The sequence below is a fragment of the Macaca mulatta genome, chromosome 6 (assembly GCF_049350105.2).
Source record: "Macaca mulatta isolate MMU2019108-1 chromosome 6, T2T-MMU8v2.0, whole genome shotgun sequence".
NCBI lineage: Eukaryota > Metazoa > Chordata > Mammalia > Primates > Cercopithecidae > Macaca > Macaca mulatta.
In genome coordinates this window covers 67542460-67554943 of record NC_133411.1, presented here as the reverse complement: position 1 = coordinate 67554943, position 12484 = coordinate 67542460, and the positions used below count along the sequence as shown (strand labels likewise).

General features: G+C 37.7%; 1 protein-coding gene, 1 long non-coding RNA gene and 1 other non-coding gene across 7 annotated transcripts in view; all 3 read left to right on the top strand.

Moving 5' to 3' along the window:
- PDE4D (phosphodiesterase 4D) overlaps nt 1-12484 on the top strand; it is a 1577486-nt gene that overhangs the window by 831963 nt on the left and 733039 nt on the right. The gene's annotated exons all lie outside the window — the stretch shown is intronic.
- MIR582 (microRNA mir-582) lies at nt 6412-6509 on the top strand. The gene has a single exon (NR_032627.1). It is a non-coding gene; the product is annotated as a microRNA mir-582 (primary transcript).
- LOC144341232 (uncharacterized) lies at nt 7243-8012 on the top strand. The gene is made up of 2 exons (XR_013418106.1): nt 7243-7321; nt 7406-8012. It is a non-coding gene; the product is annotated as an uncharacterized LOC144341232 (long non-coding RNA).

Here is a 12484-nt window from a genome sequence, read left to right as displayed (position 1 = left end):
GCACCATTTATTAAATAGGGAATTTTTTCCCCATTGCTTATTTTGGTCAGGTTTGTCAAAGATCAGATGGTTGTAGATATACAGTCTTATTTCTGAGTTCTCTATTCTGTTTCATTGGTCTGTGTGTCTGTTTCTGTGCCAGTACCATGATGTTTTGGTTATTGTAGTCTTGTAGTATAGTTTGAAGTCCAGTAGGGTGATGCCTCTAGCTTTGTTCTTTTCACTTAGGATTGTCTTGGCTATACGGCTCTTTTTTAGTTCCATATAAATTTTAAAATAGTTGTTTCTAATTCTGTGAAAAATGTCAGTGGTAGTTTAATGGAAATATCATTGAATCTATCAATTACTTTAGGCAGTATGGCCATTTTCACGATATTGATTCTTCTGTCCATGAGCATGGAATATTTTTCCATTTGTTTCTGTCCTCTCTGGTTTCCTTGAGCAGAGATTTGTAGTTCTCATTGAAGAGGTCCTTCAATTCCCTTGTTAACTGTATTCCTAGGTATTTTATTCTCTTTGTAGCAATTGTGAATGGAAATTCATTCATGATTTGGCTCTCTGCTTGCCTTCTGTTGGTGTATAGGAATGCTTGTGACTTCTGCACATTGATTTTTTATCCTGAAACTTTGCTGAAGTTGTTTATCAGCTTAAGAAGTTTTTGAGCTGAGATGATGGGGCTTTCTAGATATAGGATCATGTCATCTGCAAACAAAGACATTTTGACTTCCTCCCTTCCTATTTAAATACACTCTATCTCTTTCTCTCTTTCTCTTGCCTGATTGCCCTGGCCAGAACTTCCAAAACTATGTTGAATGGGTGTGGTGAGAAACAGCATCCTCGTCTTGTGCCAATTTTCAAGGGGAATGCTTTCAGCTTTTGCCCATTCAGTATGGTATTGGTTGTGGGTTTGTCATAAATGGCTGTTATTATTTTGCGATATGTTCCTTCAATACCTAGTTTGTTGAGAATTACTAACATGAAGGGATGTTGAATTTTATCAAAGGCCTTTTCTGCATCTATTGAGATAATTGTGTACTTTTTGTCTTTAGATCTGTTTATGTGATGATTTATGTTTATTGATTTACATATGTTGAACCAGCCTTGCATCCCGGGAATGAAGCCAACTTGATTGTCATGGATAAACTTTTTGATGTGCTGCTGGATTTGGTTTGCCAGTATTTATTGAGAATTTTTGCATTGATGTTCATCAGGGATATTGGCCTGAAGTTTTCTTTTGTCATGTCTCTGCCAGGTTTTGGTATCAGGATGATGCTGGCCTTATAAAATGAGTTAGGGAGGAGCCCCTCCTTTTCAATTGTTTGGAATAGTTTCAGAAGGAATGGTATCAGTTCTTCTTTGTATTTCTGGTAGAATTCAGCTGTAAATCTGTCTGGTCCTGGACTTTTTTTGGTTGGTAGGCTATTTATTACTGCCTCAATTTCAGAACTTGTTATTAGCCTATTCAGGGATTCAGCTTCTTCCTGGTTCAGTCTTGGGAGGGTGTGTGTGTCCAGGAATATATCCATTTCTTCTAGATTTTCTAGTTTATTTGCATAAAGCTGTTTAACGTATTCTTTGATGGTTGTTTGTATTTCTGTAGGATCAGTGGTGATATCCCCTTTATCATTTTTTATTATGTCTGTTTGATTCTTCTCTTTCGTCTTTATTAGTCTAGCTAGTGGTTTATTTTATTAATTTTTTTCAAAAAATCAGCTCCTGTATTCCTTGATTTTTTGAAGGGATTTTCATGTCCCTGTCTCCTTCGGGTCTGTTCTGATCTTGTCTTCTGCTAGCTGTAGGGTTTGTTTGAAAGGACATGAGCAGACACTTCTCAAAAGAAGACATTCATGCAGCCAACAAACATGAAAAAAAAAAGCTCACCATCACTGATCATTTGAGAAATGCAAATCAAATCCACAATGAGATATCATCTCACACCAGTCAGAATGGCCATTATTAAAAAGTCAAGAAACAACAGATGCTGGTGAGGTTGTGGAGAAATAGGAAAGCTTTTACACTGCTGTTGGGATTGTAAATTGTTCAACCATTGTGGCAGACTGTATTGCGATTTCTCACAGATCTAGAACCAGAAATAGGATTTGACCCAACAATCACATACTGGGTATATACCCAAAGGAATATAAATCATTCTATTACAAAGATACATACACAGGTATGTTAATTGCAGCACTGTTCACAATAGCAAGGCATGAAATCAACCCAAATGCCCATCAATGACAGACTGGATGAAGAAAATGTGGTACATACGCACCATGGGATGCTATACAGCCATAAAAAGGAATAAAATAATGTCCTTTGCAGGGACATGGATGAATGTTCTCACTTATAAGTGGGAGCTGATCAGTGAGATCACACGGACACAGGGAGGGGAACAACACACACTGGGGCCTGCCGGGAGTGTGGTTGAGTGAGGGAAAGTATTAGGAAAAACAGCTAATGCTTGCTGGTCTTAATACCTGGGTGATGGGTTAATAGGTGCAACAACCACTATGTCACACATCTACCTATGTAACAAAACTGTGCATCCTGCACATGTACCCCAGAACTAAAAACAAACAAACAAAAAATAAAAACCTAAAAAATATCTTATTTCAAAAACAGACTATGGGCTAAATGTGGCCTGAGGGCCATAGTTTGTTAAGGCCTGCAACTAGACCAACATATGCATGTGACCATCTTGTGGATGAGTTTTCACAAGACTGAGAGCACCATAAAGGCAGAGACTGTATTTTCTCATTTTTTATTCCCTTCAGTGCCAAGAAAAACAGTAATTCAATACGTGTTTGTTGCATTGAAGAATTAATTCACAAAGAGTTGTAAAAATCAATCCACTGTTTTTCCATTTGCTGTCTCTGAACATGTACTATGTCATTTTTACTTGAAGGTATTTTTATTGAAATCTCTGGTTATTTATGCCTCACTTCTGTGTACAGATAAGAAGACGTACAGTTTTTAAAATGATGTTACTAACTGCAGCAAAAACTATTTTATCAAGAAATATAAAAGAAATTCTCTAACAAAGTTGAGAGGTTACTTCATGCATTAAGTTTCTGCTGTCTTGCTGATGTTCTGCTATAAAACCTTACCAGATGCTATGTCCATATTACCCGTTTCATTTGAAATTTTGCCTTATGATTAATCTAATTTGGTTTTATTGTCCATAATCAAAAACAATTGATCATCACTGATATGCATACCATTTTCTTTAGGTTTTAAGAAAACCATTATAATATTTATTCAGGGCCATTCTTTTATCAAATATGTATATATGTGTGCATAAGGAGAGGGAGCTAGGAAAAGGATTTATAGTTCCTTATAGTCAGTTTTATGTTCTTTCTACCCTACCACTAGCTCTACCATATTGAAAATATCTCTATGAATATGGATTATGTCCTATAAGCAAATGATACATTCTAGAATTCATTTCTCGCTAAACCATGAAGCATCATCTTTAAGCAAGATGCTAAACCTGAAACTTCTGTAGACCACATTTGGGTAGACTTATGTTCTCATTCTTGCCTAGAGGAGAGAGATTTCTAGTTTTCATATTTGATAACCTTATAATTTGAGCACAGAATGTCAGATTTCTGTTGTTTCAGCCCTTTGATTTAATCACATCATGTCTGATATCCTAGCATTTAATTACTCAGATTCCCAGTGTTGTTCAAGAAGGTGGGTATATGCTGGGTTAGCCTTAAGCTAGTGGCTGAAAAGGTCTTCATTGGCCCCCACACCCAACCCAGTCACTTCCTGAGCTAAAACTCCCATACCACCTGGGGACAAGTGACCCTGAAATCCTCACTGGCCACACCTTCTGAGGGAAGCTGCAGGAAAAAGAACAAAAATGGGCTTTTGTGAAAGGATTAACTTGGGTGAAGAACATCATCCATAACCAAATAAATGGAACCTAGTAGCCCACCTGGCCAATCCCCAGGGCACTAATGCCTTTGGGGATATCAGGGTGTGTATAGAATTTCATTTTTGCCATTCTTGAAAACACCAAAAAATCTCTGAAAGAGTACTAGTGGTCAAGGTACAAGTCTAGAGATGGACCAAACAATCATATTAAATCAAATTAAATCTAATTTAATCTCCAGAATTATATTTTGAGGTTGGTAGCACTACTATCTTCGTTTTGTACTTTGCCCAACTTCTGGCAGGTAGGATTCAAATACAGACCATCTAACTCCAGAGCACTGCCCTTTAACATTGTGCTCTAATCCACCACTTTGCATAGTTGATCCCACAAAAGGATAAGTAGAGATCAAAGTAAGTAGTGATCAATGGATTACTATTTCAAGCATGATTCCCTCAAACTATTGGGAAGAATAAATACCATAATGTGTATAGAGAGCTGTGTACAATTCCTGGCACAAAGTTAAGTACCTGATAAAATGGAACTATTAATATTAGTAACCCAGATAGGTTCTGGGAAAATTAGCAGGAACAGTCTTCTTAATTTAAGGTGCTAAAAGCATCTAATTTTATTAGGATTGTTATGAAACAAAAACTAAATGTGGAAGAAAATGTATTTACCATAGCCTGGGGAAAATTGTCTTGGTTTCTCTTTTCAAAGAATTCAATTTGGTAAGAAACAACTTTCAATGGTCAATGAAAAGTGAGAAGTGTGAGGAATAAGAGGCTCTTTCCTATGTTCGCATTTCAGGCTTGCCTTCTTACTTTTAAATTTATCTTTATGACTGCCTTCCGGCTGGGTTTGTGTCTTCCTCAGTTTAGGGGGCGTGACAAGAAAAGTCCTAGAACATTCTGTTTGTGTGTAATTGACATGAAAAATGGTGGGCTTTTACTCGAGGAGGCTCCAGACAACAGTTTAGTTATTAAAGAAGGGGAGGACCTGGGGGAACAATTGTTTCTGGCCTCTCTTCTTCTCAGGCCTGGAACAATCTTTCATTTACTATATTCATGCCACAAGAGCACAGTCAATATTAAATTCCAAAAGAAGAAAAATCTCTCACAGAAACAGCTGTGTTCAATATACAGCCAGTTTACTCTGGAGAATTGCTAGATGTGGAAAAGTTTTCATTTCTTTTTGTGTTTATCCTTGATAGTTGTCTTGTAAAATCTGCCTTTTGTAAATAAGGGAAGGCTGGTTTTAAACAGCTTTGACTAATACTGGTAGTTGGAGTATTCAGTATTACAGAGTTTTAGAGAACTAAAATAAACCTGATGGAAACATACACATATTTCAAAGGAAACATTTTAAAGTATTCTGGTTCCATTTTTCCATTTTGTGTGTATGTTGGATTATGAAACTTTGATGTCTACACTGTCTCTTAGTCAAAAATGTGAGAGACGCCATTCGAGTCTAGACTTGGACCCCACTGAATGCCTTGTTCATGGACACCACACAATCTCGATGTAAATGTTTATTGCTGATCCATACAAAAAGGGGAAAAAATAGTTTTCTGAACAGCAGAAAATACCAGTTAATCTCACTGGATTCATGAATTATAGCAAAGCAATCCAGTAAGTGGATTCGCTGAGAGTAGGAACTCAAGTGTGTTATCTCCTGTTTTTATCCAGTTTCCAGCACAATGCTGGCAACATTTAAATTCTCAGTCAATGCTGGAGAATCGAAAAAGAATCCTTAAAATTTGGATGATGAAATGACAAAGGTGTCCCCTGATACAGAAATCTGTCCATGGCAGAAATATTAGTGATTTGAGAAATGGTATCATCATTGTAGATGATAGTGTCCCATTAAGCATGTTTTCACTAATTACAATAAATGTTGAAAGAAAGAGTTTCACCTGACATCCTTACTAATATCAGGGCATGGCCTGGGCTTTGAGGAGATGAGATTCCTTTGCTTTCAGTTTAATAAAGTAGGGCATTTGTGTTTTTGTTTATATTGTTAAATAACCTTTGTTAGTTTGTCACCTACATAATATTGTGTGACATAAATGAAGGTGAATTCCCAAATAGGTGCTCCATAGTATTGACAATGAGTAAATGTTAATTCTAATAATTGTAAGGGTTACCTCCCTCACAGTCCTTGAATTATTTTTTTATTCAAATTTTTCCAGCTGGAGGTCATGTGTTACATTTCCTCTTGTGTAACATGGCCTCCTTCTCTTTCTCTCTCTCACTTTCTCTCTTTCTCCCCCCTTTCTTTTACTCTCTCTGCCTCTACCTCTGACTCCTCCTTCTCCCCAGCTTTGCATCAGAGCCATATAACTGATATTTTCTTGGTACCCTCAGGACCTGTCATAATAGCAGGCAAATATTAGATAATGATTCAATGTTTAATGAATTTTTCTTGAATGTATATATCTCGCTTCAAGTCATTCATGCACACATTGAAGAGGACAGACAGAGCCCTGCTGAACACCACTAGCAAATCTCTGTCTAGTAGACCACAACAAGTCAATCTGTGCTCTTTGATTACAGTTGTTCAACCAGTTACTAATCTACCTAATTGTAACTGGTTGAACAACTGAACCCAAAGGGTGCAAAGTAGAAACATTTCGTGAAGTCGGCTGGGGACAAAGAAAACACCACCAGAACCCCCTTCAATATGCAAAGGGAAAATTCCTTCTCAAGTACAAGCTCCATGGTGCCTTTTTGAATTATCATCAATTTGTAATGCTGTATCAATACATATGTATTATCTGTTCTTTTGGTGAGGGTTGCTTGAAGTATAAGGTACTTCCTCCATTAAGGTGATACTAACCACATGTTAATCATTGTCTGAAAATCGCCAAGGATATGAATAATAAAAAGTTTTAAAAATAAGACATGTTTCTTTTATTGGTAGTTGTATCTCAAGGCTGAAGTGAGGTTTGCAATGTAAGTTGTAAAATGTGATGTAAAATAGATTCTTTGTGGCTTATATAAAACAATACATTCATGTGCAATTATGGTCAAAAACAGCAGACTTTTAGGTGTTTATTCTAAAGTTATTTTTTTCCAAAATAACTTTATTACTCTTGATATCATACCATATTCAGAAAACATTCTGGTAAAGCTATTGTTCAATGTGTTGTCCCAGTGAGACCCAGGGAACATTTCTATGTGATGCTTTAGGATTGAAGACAGTTCCAGGTTTTCTGAGTAATTCCCAACTGTGTAAGAGATTATGTTCCCTTTGCATATTGGCTGCTAAGAAGCTCACTTTTTTCACTTATGGTACTTGAATGCATTTTGGCTTTTTTGGTTTTTGTTTTTTGGTCTAATTTTTTTTTTTTTTTTTTTGAGACAGGGTCTCACTCTGTTACCCAGGCTGGAGTGCCAGTGGCACCATCATGGCTCACTGCAACCTTGACCTCTCCTGGCTCAGGTGATCCTCCCACCTTAGCCTCTCAAGTAGCTGGGACTACAGGCATGTGCCACAACATCCAACTAATTTTTGTATTTTTTGTAGAGATGAGGTTTTGCCACATTGCCCAGGCTGGTCTCAAATTCCTGTACTCAAGTGATCTTCCTGCCTTGGCGTCCCAAAATGCTGATATTACAAGTATTACAGGTAGGAGCTACTGCCTCTGGCCATGGGAAGCATTCCAAATGATAACTTTGTTTGTTGTCTGTTGAGCAGGCTGGAGTGCAGTTGCATGATCACGTCTCACTGAACCCTTTCCTTTAATTTTTTTATTCTCTCAGCACCATTATAATTTATTTTAAAAGTAGAGAATAATTGGCTGGGCGCGGTGGCACATGCCTGTAATCTCAGCACTTCGGGAGGCCGAGGCGGGCGGATCACATGGTCAGGAGATCGAGACCATCCTGACTAACATGGTGTGAAACCCCATCACTACTAAAAAATACAAAAAATTAGCTGGGCGTGGTGGCAGGGGTCTGTAGTCCCAGCTGCTCGGAAGGCTGAGGCAGGAGAATGGTGTGAATCCGGGAGGTGGAGCTTGCAGTGAGCTGAGATCGCACCACTGCCCTCCAGCCTGGACTACAGAGCGAGACACCGTCTCAAAAAAAAAAAAAAAAAAAAAAAAAAAAAAAAAAAAAAGAGTCGGGCATAATTAGTAAATGCCTAACTAATCAAAAATTGTTTCCAGGTGATGTTGCTGTTGATGTATGAAAACCTCTTTCACCTAGCTTCCCGCTCCCGCTTCATTCTTTCCTGTCATATTTCTATTGACCAGTGATTTCTTGGCCCTTGGAAATGTGATTAACTTTTGCCACGACCTCTATGTTAGGGCCACACCTGACACCTTTATGCCACTGTCTGCCTCCAGACCTCTGTGTCCATCTTATATGTTTTCACCTTCTGCTGGACCTCAAGTCTGGATGCAAAGCTGTAGAGGAATTGAGCTGTTTTTCACAAGGGATCCAAGAACACGTAGCATGTGTGAACTGTACTAAAGCTCTGAGAAGGTGTGAAGAAGATTCACATCGACTATGCACCACATAGCCTTCTTCTCTTGCTGGCACCATCTCCTCACCTCTGTGTTGCTCCTCTTGGAGTCTTCACCTTCCACAGCCAGCACTTCTACTTTCACCGTCTGAGTGTGACTTCCCATAATTGTGAAACTCCTTGGGCTCATCTGTCACTCTCATTCCTGAATTTTAAGGAATGGCATTTTCTCCACCGTGCTTACATCTGTTTTTTCAGTATTAATTGTTCTAGAGAAAAGCATTCATTCATTCATTCACTCACTCATTCACTCACTCATTTAACAAAACTTTTATGGGTATCTACAGTACTATGTGCTTGGTATACTGAAGACACTAACATAGATAAATAATATAAATAAGAACCTTCTCCCAAGGAATTTAGATTAAAATAGTTCCAATTAGAGTAGGGGAAGCAAATATTTACGTAGATTAGGGAAATGTGTAGTGAGTGCCATGATGAGCACTATGCTCAGGATTTTATGGCAGCGACAAAAAGCAGAACCTAACCTTTTCTGGGGTGAAAAATTTGATGTAAACTGAGTCTTAAAGAATGAATGTGGGGTGGAGAGAGGAATAGGAAGAGCATTTCAGGCAGAGAGGAATAGCAGGAACAGAGACACTGATGCAAGGAATCCCATGGTATGGGTGATGAAGGGATGATTAAGTAGTTCAGTGACAAGACATGAGCCTGGAGATAAATAAGGTTCAGGTTCTGGGGACCTGGCGAGCCAGGTTAAGGACTTTGGGTTCATCCTCAAACCATGAAGCATTCCAAGCAATTATGTGACAAGATCAGATTCTAGGGGCTGAATGGAGAATAAATGTGTTAGTGGCAAGATTGAAGGCTGGGAATGTAAAAGGTGGCTCCTGCTATGGCTCGGGCAAAACATCACTTGGGCTTGAGCTGGGTTCATGGTTCTAAGGGCTTGAGGGAAGAATGCCAATTTCATAAATGTTTAGTGGATATGATTGGCATGTGATCTGAATGCAATTGGAGAAGGGGACCAATCATTTACTGAGTAGATATTGGTAATTGATGAATAAGACAGAAGAAGAAGGTGAGGTTTGGGTATAGGCAGTGTAAATTTTGGAGGTCATAAGGGGATTAGAGTTCTGTCCAGGGCATTGGTGGGGAAATCTAGCATGTAAATACATGTAAATAGATAAGTAAATATGCCTATACATTTATATAAGATATTTATACACTTATTCTCCTTCTTTGTTCATTTATTAGGTACCTTAAATATAAATATACCTGTGACATCTACTTGTGATTTTTTTCTCCCCTATTATTTTTGGTATTCAATAAATGTGAATCATGAAGAGAAAGCTGTTTTATTTAATCTCTGCAAAGTCACATTCTTACCCATTTTGATTGTAATAAAAGGCCTAGGTCATTATTTAATTTTTTAACCTTTGTGGCATGATTTATAGAAGGAAAATAAAAGTGTCATAGGTGTAATAGGCCAAAGTTGGGTTGTTGGTAAAATAATAATACCACAAATTGTTTTTCTATTTAGCCAACTACTGTCAAGTTACTTTAGTTGTGTTTGCAATTAATTGATTTTACTTTAAACCAGAACCAATAGAGATTGTAATCACGCAGCCCTGCAGTTCTCAATGTTTTGTTCTTCCTTTTATTGGTTTTCTAGATATTCCTAGTTGGCAACAGGATAGAGTTCAGTAATGGTTATGCAATTTCCTTGTGCAGGGTATTAAAATTTGTGACCAGAGATCCCAGGAGACCAGCTATTAGATTTTCAGTGCACTATTAGATTAAATCCGTCTACTCAAACTAAAGGGATCCTGCCTGAGGCTGTCTGATCAGTAGTCTGTCGTTCCTGTGCAAATGAAGCTATTAAGATTCTCTTAGGAGGTAGACGGTCTGAATTGGATCTAACTAGTACATGGTGACTGAAAAGAGGGATATACTGATAATTGGCATCAATCTAGCCTTGATAAGATTTTTAAAAAATAAATTCCTTTTTGATACAGGTTGAAAAAGAGATGTAAAATAGTCCCTATTTTATATTATTGGTTCTTAAGTACTTATCAGGAAATGACAAAAGTCAGTGTCCATAAACAAATGTTCCATTGATCTTTGATCACCAAATCATCCTTTCTATCTTCCTCTTTTTTGTTTAGGTCACTGCAGTCACCATTACCTCCACCACCATCATAATTATATATAGCTACCACTTCTTGGACACTTGGGTCTGCTTGTGTTTGAACCAGACATTTCTAGCTCCAAAGTCTGCATTCCTAATTTCCTGCAGTCTTAATACCATCATTCTAATAGAAGACCCCCACAGGGAAAGCTGATGCTACACTTTAAAAATGATTTTGGGATCCAGTAAGTCGTGATTCTATTTTATATAATTTTGGAAGATGTGGCCAGAGAGTTAACTCTTTTTATTTTATTATTATTCTTTTAATTGTTGAGGTACTTATAACCATCAGCTATGAAGTTATAATTTATTGATTGCCATATTGAGTATGTTAAATTGTTAATTTACATAATTCCTGATTCTTATTTCTCCCCTCTCAAAAAATTCAATTTGATAATTTAACGTACCTGCTTCTGTGTGTTCCATGGAACTATTCATATAATTTTTTTACAGAATTATGAGAGAATTACATTTCCCCAGCTATAGATCAATTGAGAAACAGTAGAAATGAACAGGTTAAGAAATTCTGTTTCAAGATCTCAAATGGTCAAAGTCATTGGCATTGTAAGCCCTTCTGTTTGACTCAAGCCTCATAGAAGACGTAATCCAGAGGTACAAAGTACACTGCGTAATCCAGCAAGCTAACTGCCCACTTTAAGGCCTCTCGAGCCCAACGGCCAAGTGAAACCTCCACTCTCAGGGAAATTAGGCAACTGCCAACGTGGTTTTGCTGTTTTCAGAGACACAGCCTTATATAAATCTGTGATCACTAATGATATTCTGTGCTAATGAAGGTAGTTTTTTGAGTCAAATGCAGGTTGACTTAGGTCTTTAGAATTACAATGTTGATTCACTGCTGTCATCCCTGTCAAGAGAGCTGTGTATGTAATTATGGTTTTCCTCTAAATAGATTTGCTTTGGGACTGTCATGCAAATTCCATTTCTTCATGTTCTTGCTATCTTTCAACCTCAAATAAATAAATAGAAAAAATATCTCTAAGCACCATGTGTGGGCTGTCATTATTTTTACATTTAGTGTTCTAATGTTTTCAAACAAGTCAGTTGACAGGTAAAGTTTGCTGTAATAGGATTTGAATGTGGGTGTATATGGTGGTGCTTCAGATCTCTTTCCTTCTGCTTGACCCTTCATATTGGGTAATAGTTTTAAAGGGCTCATACCAGAGAGTAAACCACAACATAGTCAACTTCTCAAATATCCATGCAATGTAGAAAGTCTGGGGTCAAGATAATTACTATGTGATCTGCTTAAGTGGGAACAGGGCCATTTCCCTCGCCTTCAACACCCTCATATACATCTCAGCCAACCAACATTTTGCTGTTTGAAAAGCATGGCAGACTTTATCTTGTCCCTAAAGAGAATGCTGTTCTGCCTCCCTTTGCTTAGTATTCTGTGGCTCCACTTAACCTCCAAGCCAAAAGCCAGTTTCTTTTAGAAGACTTCAGGCAAAACTAGGAGCCTTATACTGGGCTAAATGCTTTCTATACTGTTTTTGTAATATTTTTGTAACATTTGCCATATTAAACTCCATTTATTTTATGGGCCTGAATCTTCACTAGACTAAGCTGCTTGAGAGAGGAGCATGTATAATTCATTTTCATATTCACAGTGCTGAAACTGATGTCTGTAGAGCTTCAGTATTTGTCCACTGCATAAAATCAGTAAATAAAGGCAGGAAAGTTTGTTACATCAAGTGGGACCAACGGCTAGATTCCCTGGGACAATTCAACTGGGCTTTTCATTGGTTATTCTAGCTGAGATCAACCTGCCCTGACCTGAATCAACTCTGAGCCACTACCTAGGCTGTTGTTTCTCAGCAAGTATATAATAATAACTCATCAGAATAGCAGAGATCTTGGTAACAGGTTGCCTGACATTTGACTGATATGGGAAAATCCTAAACAGGTTT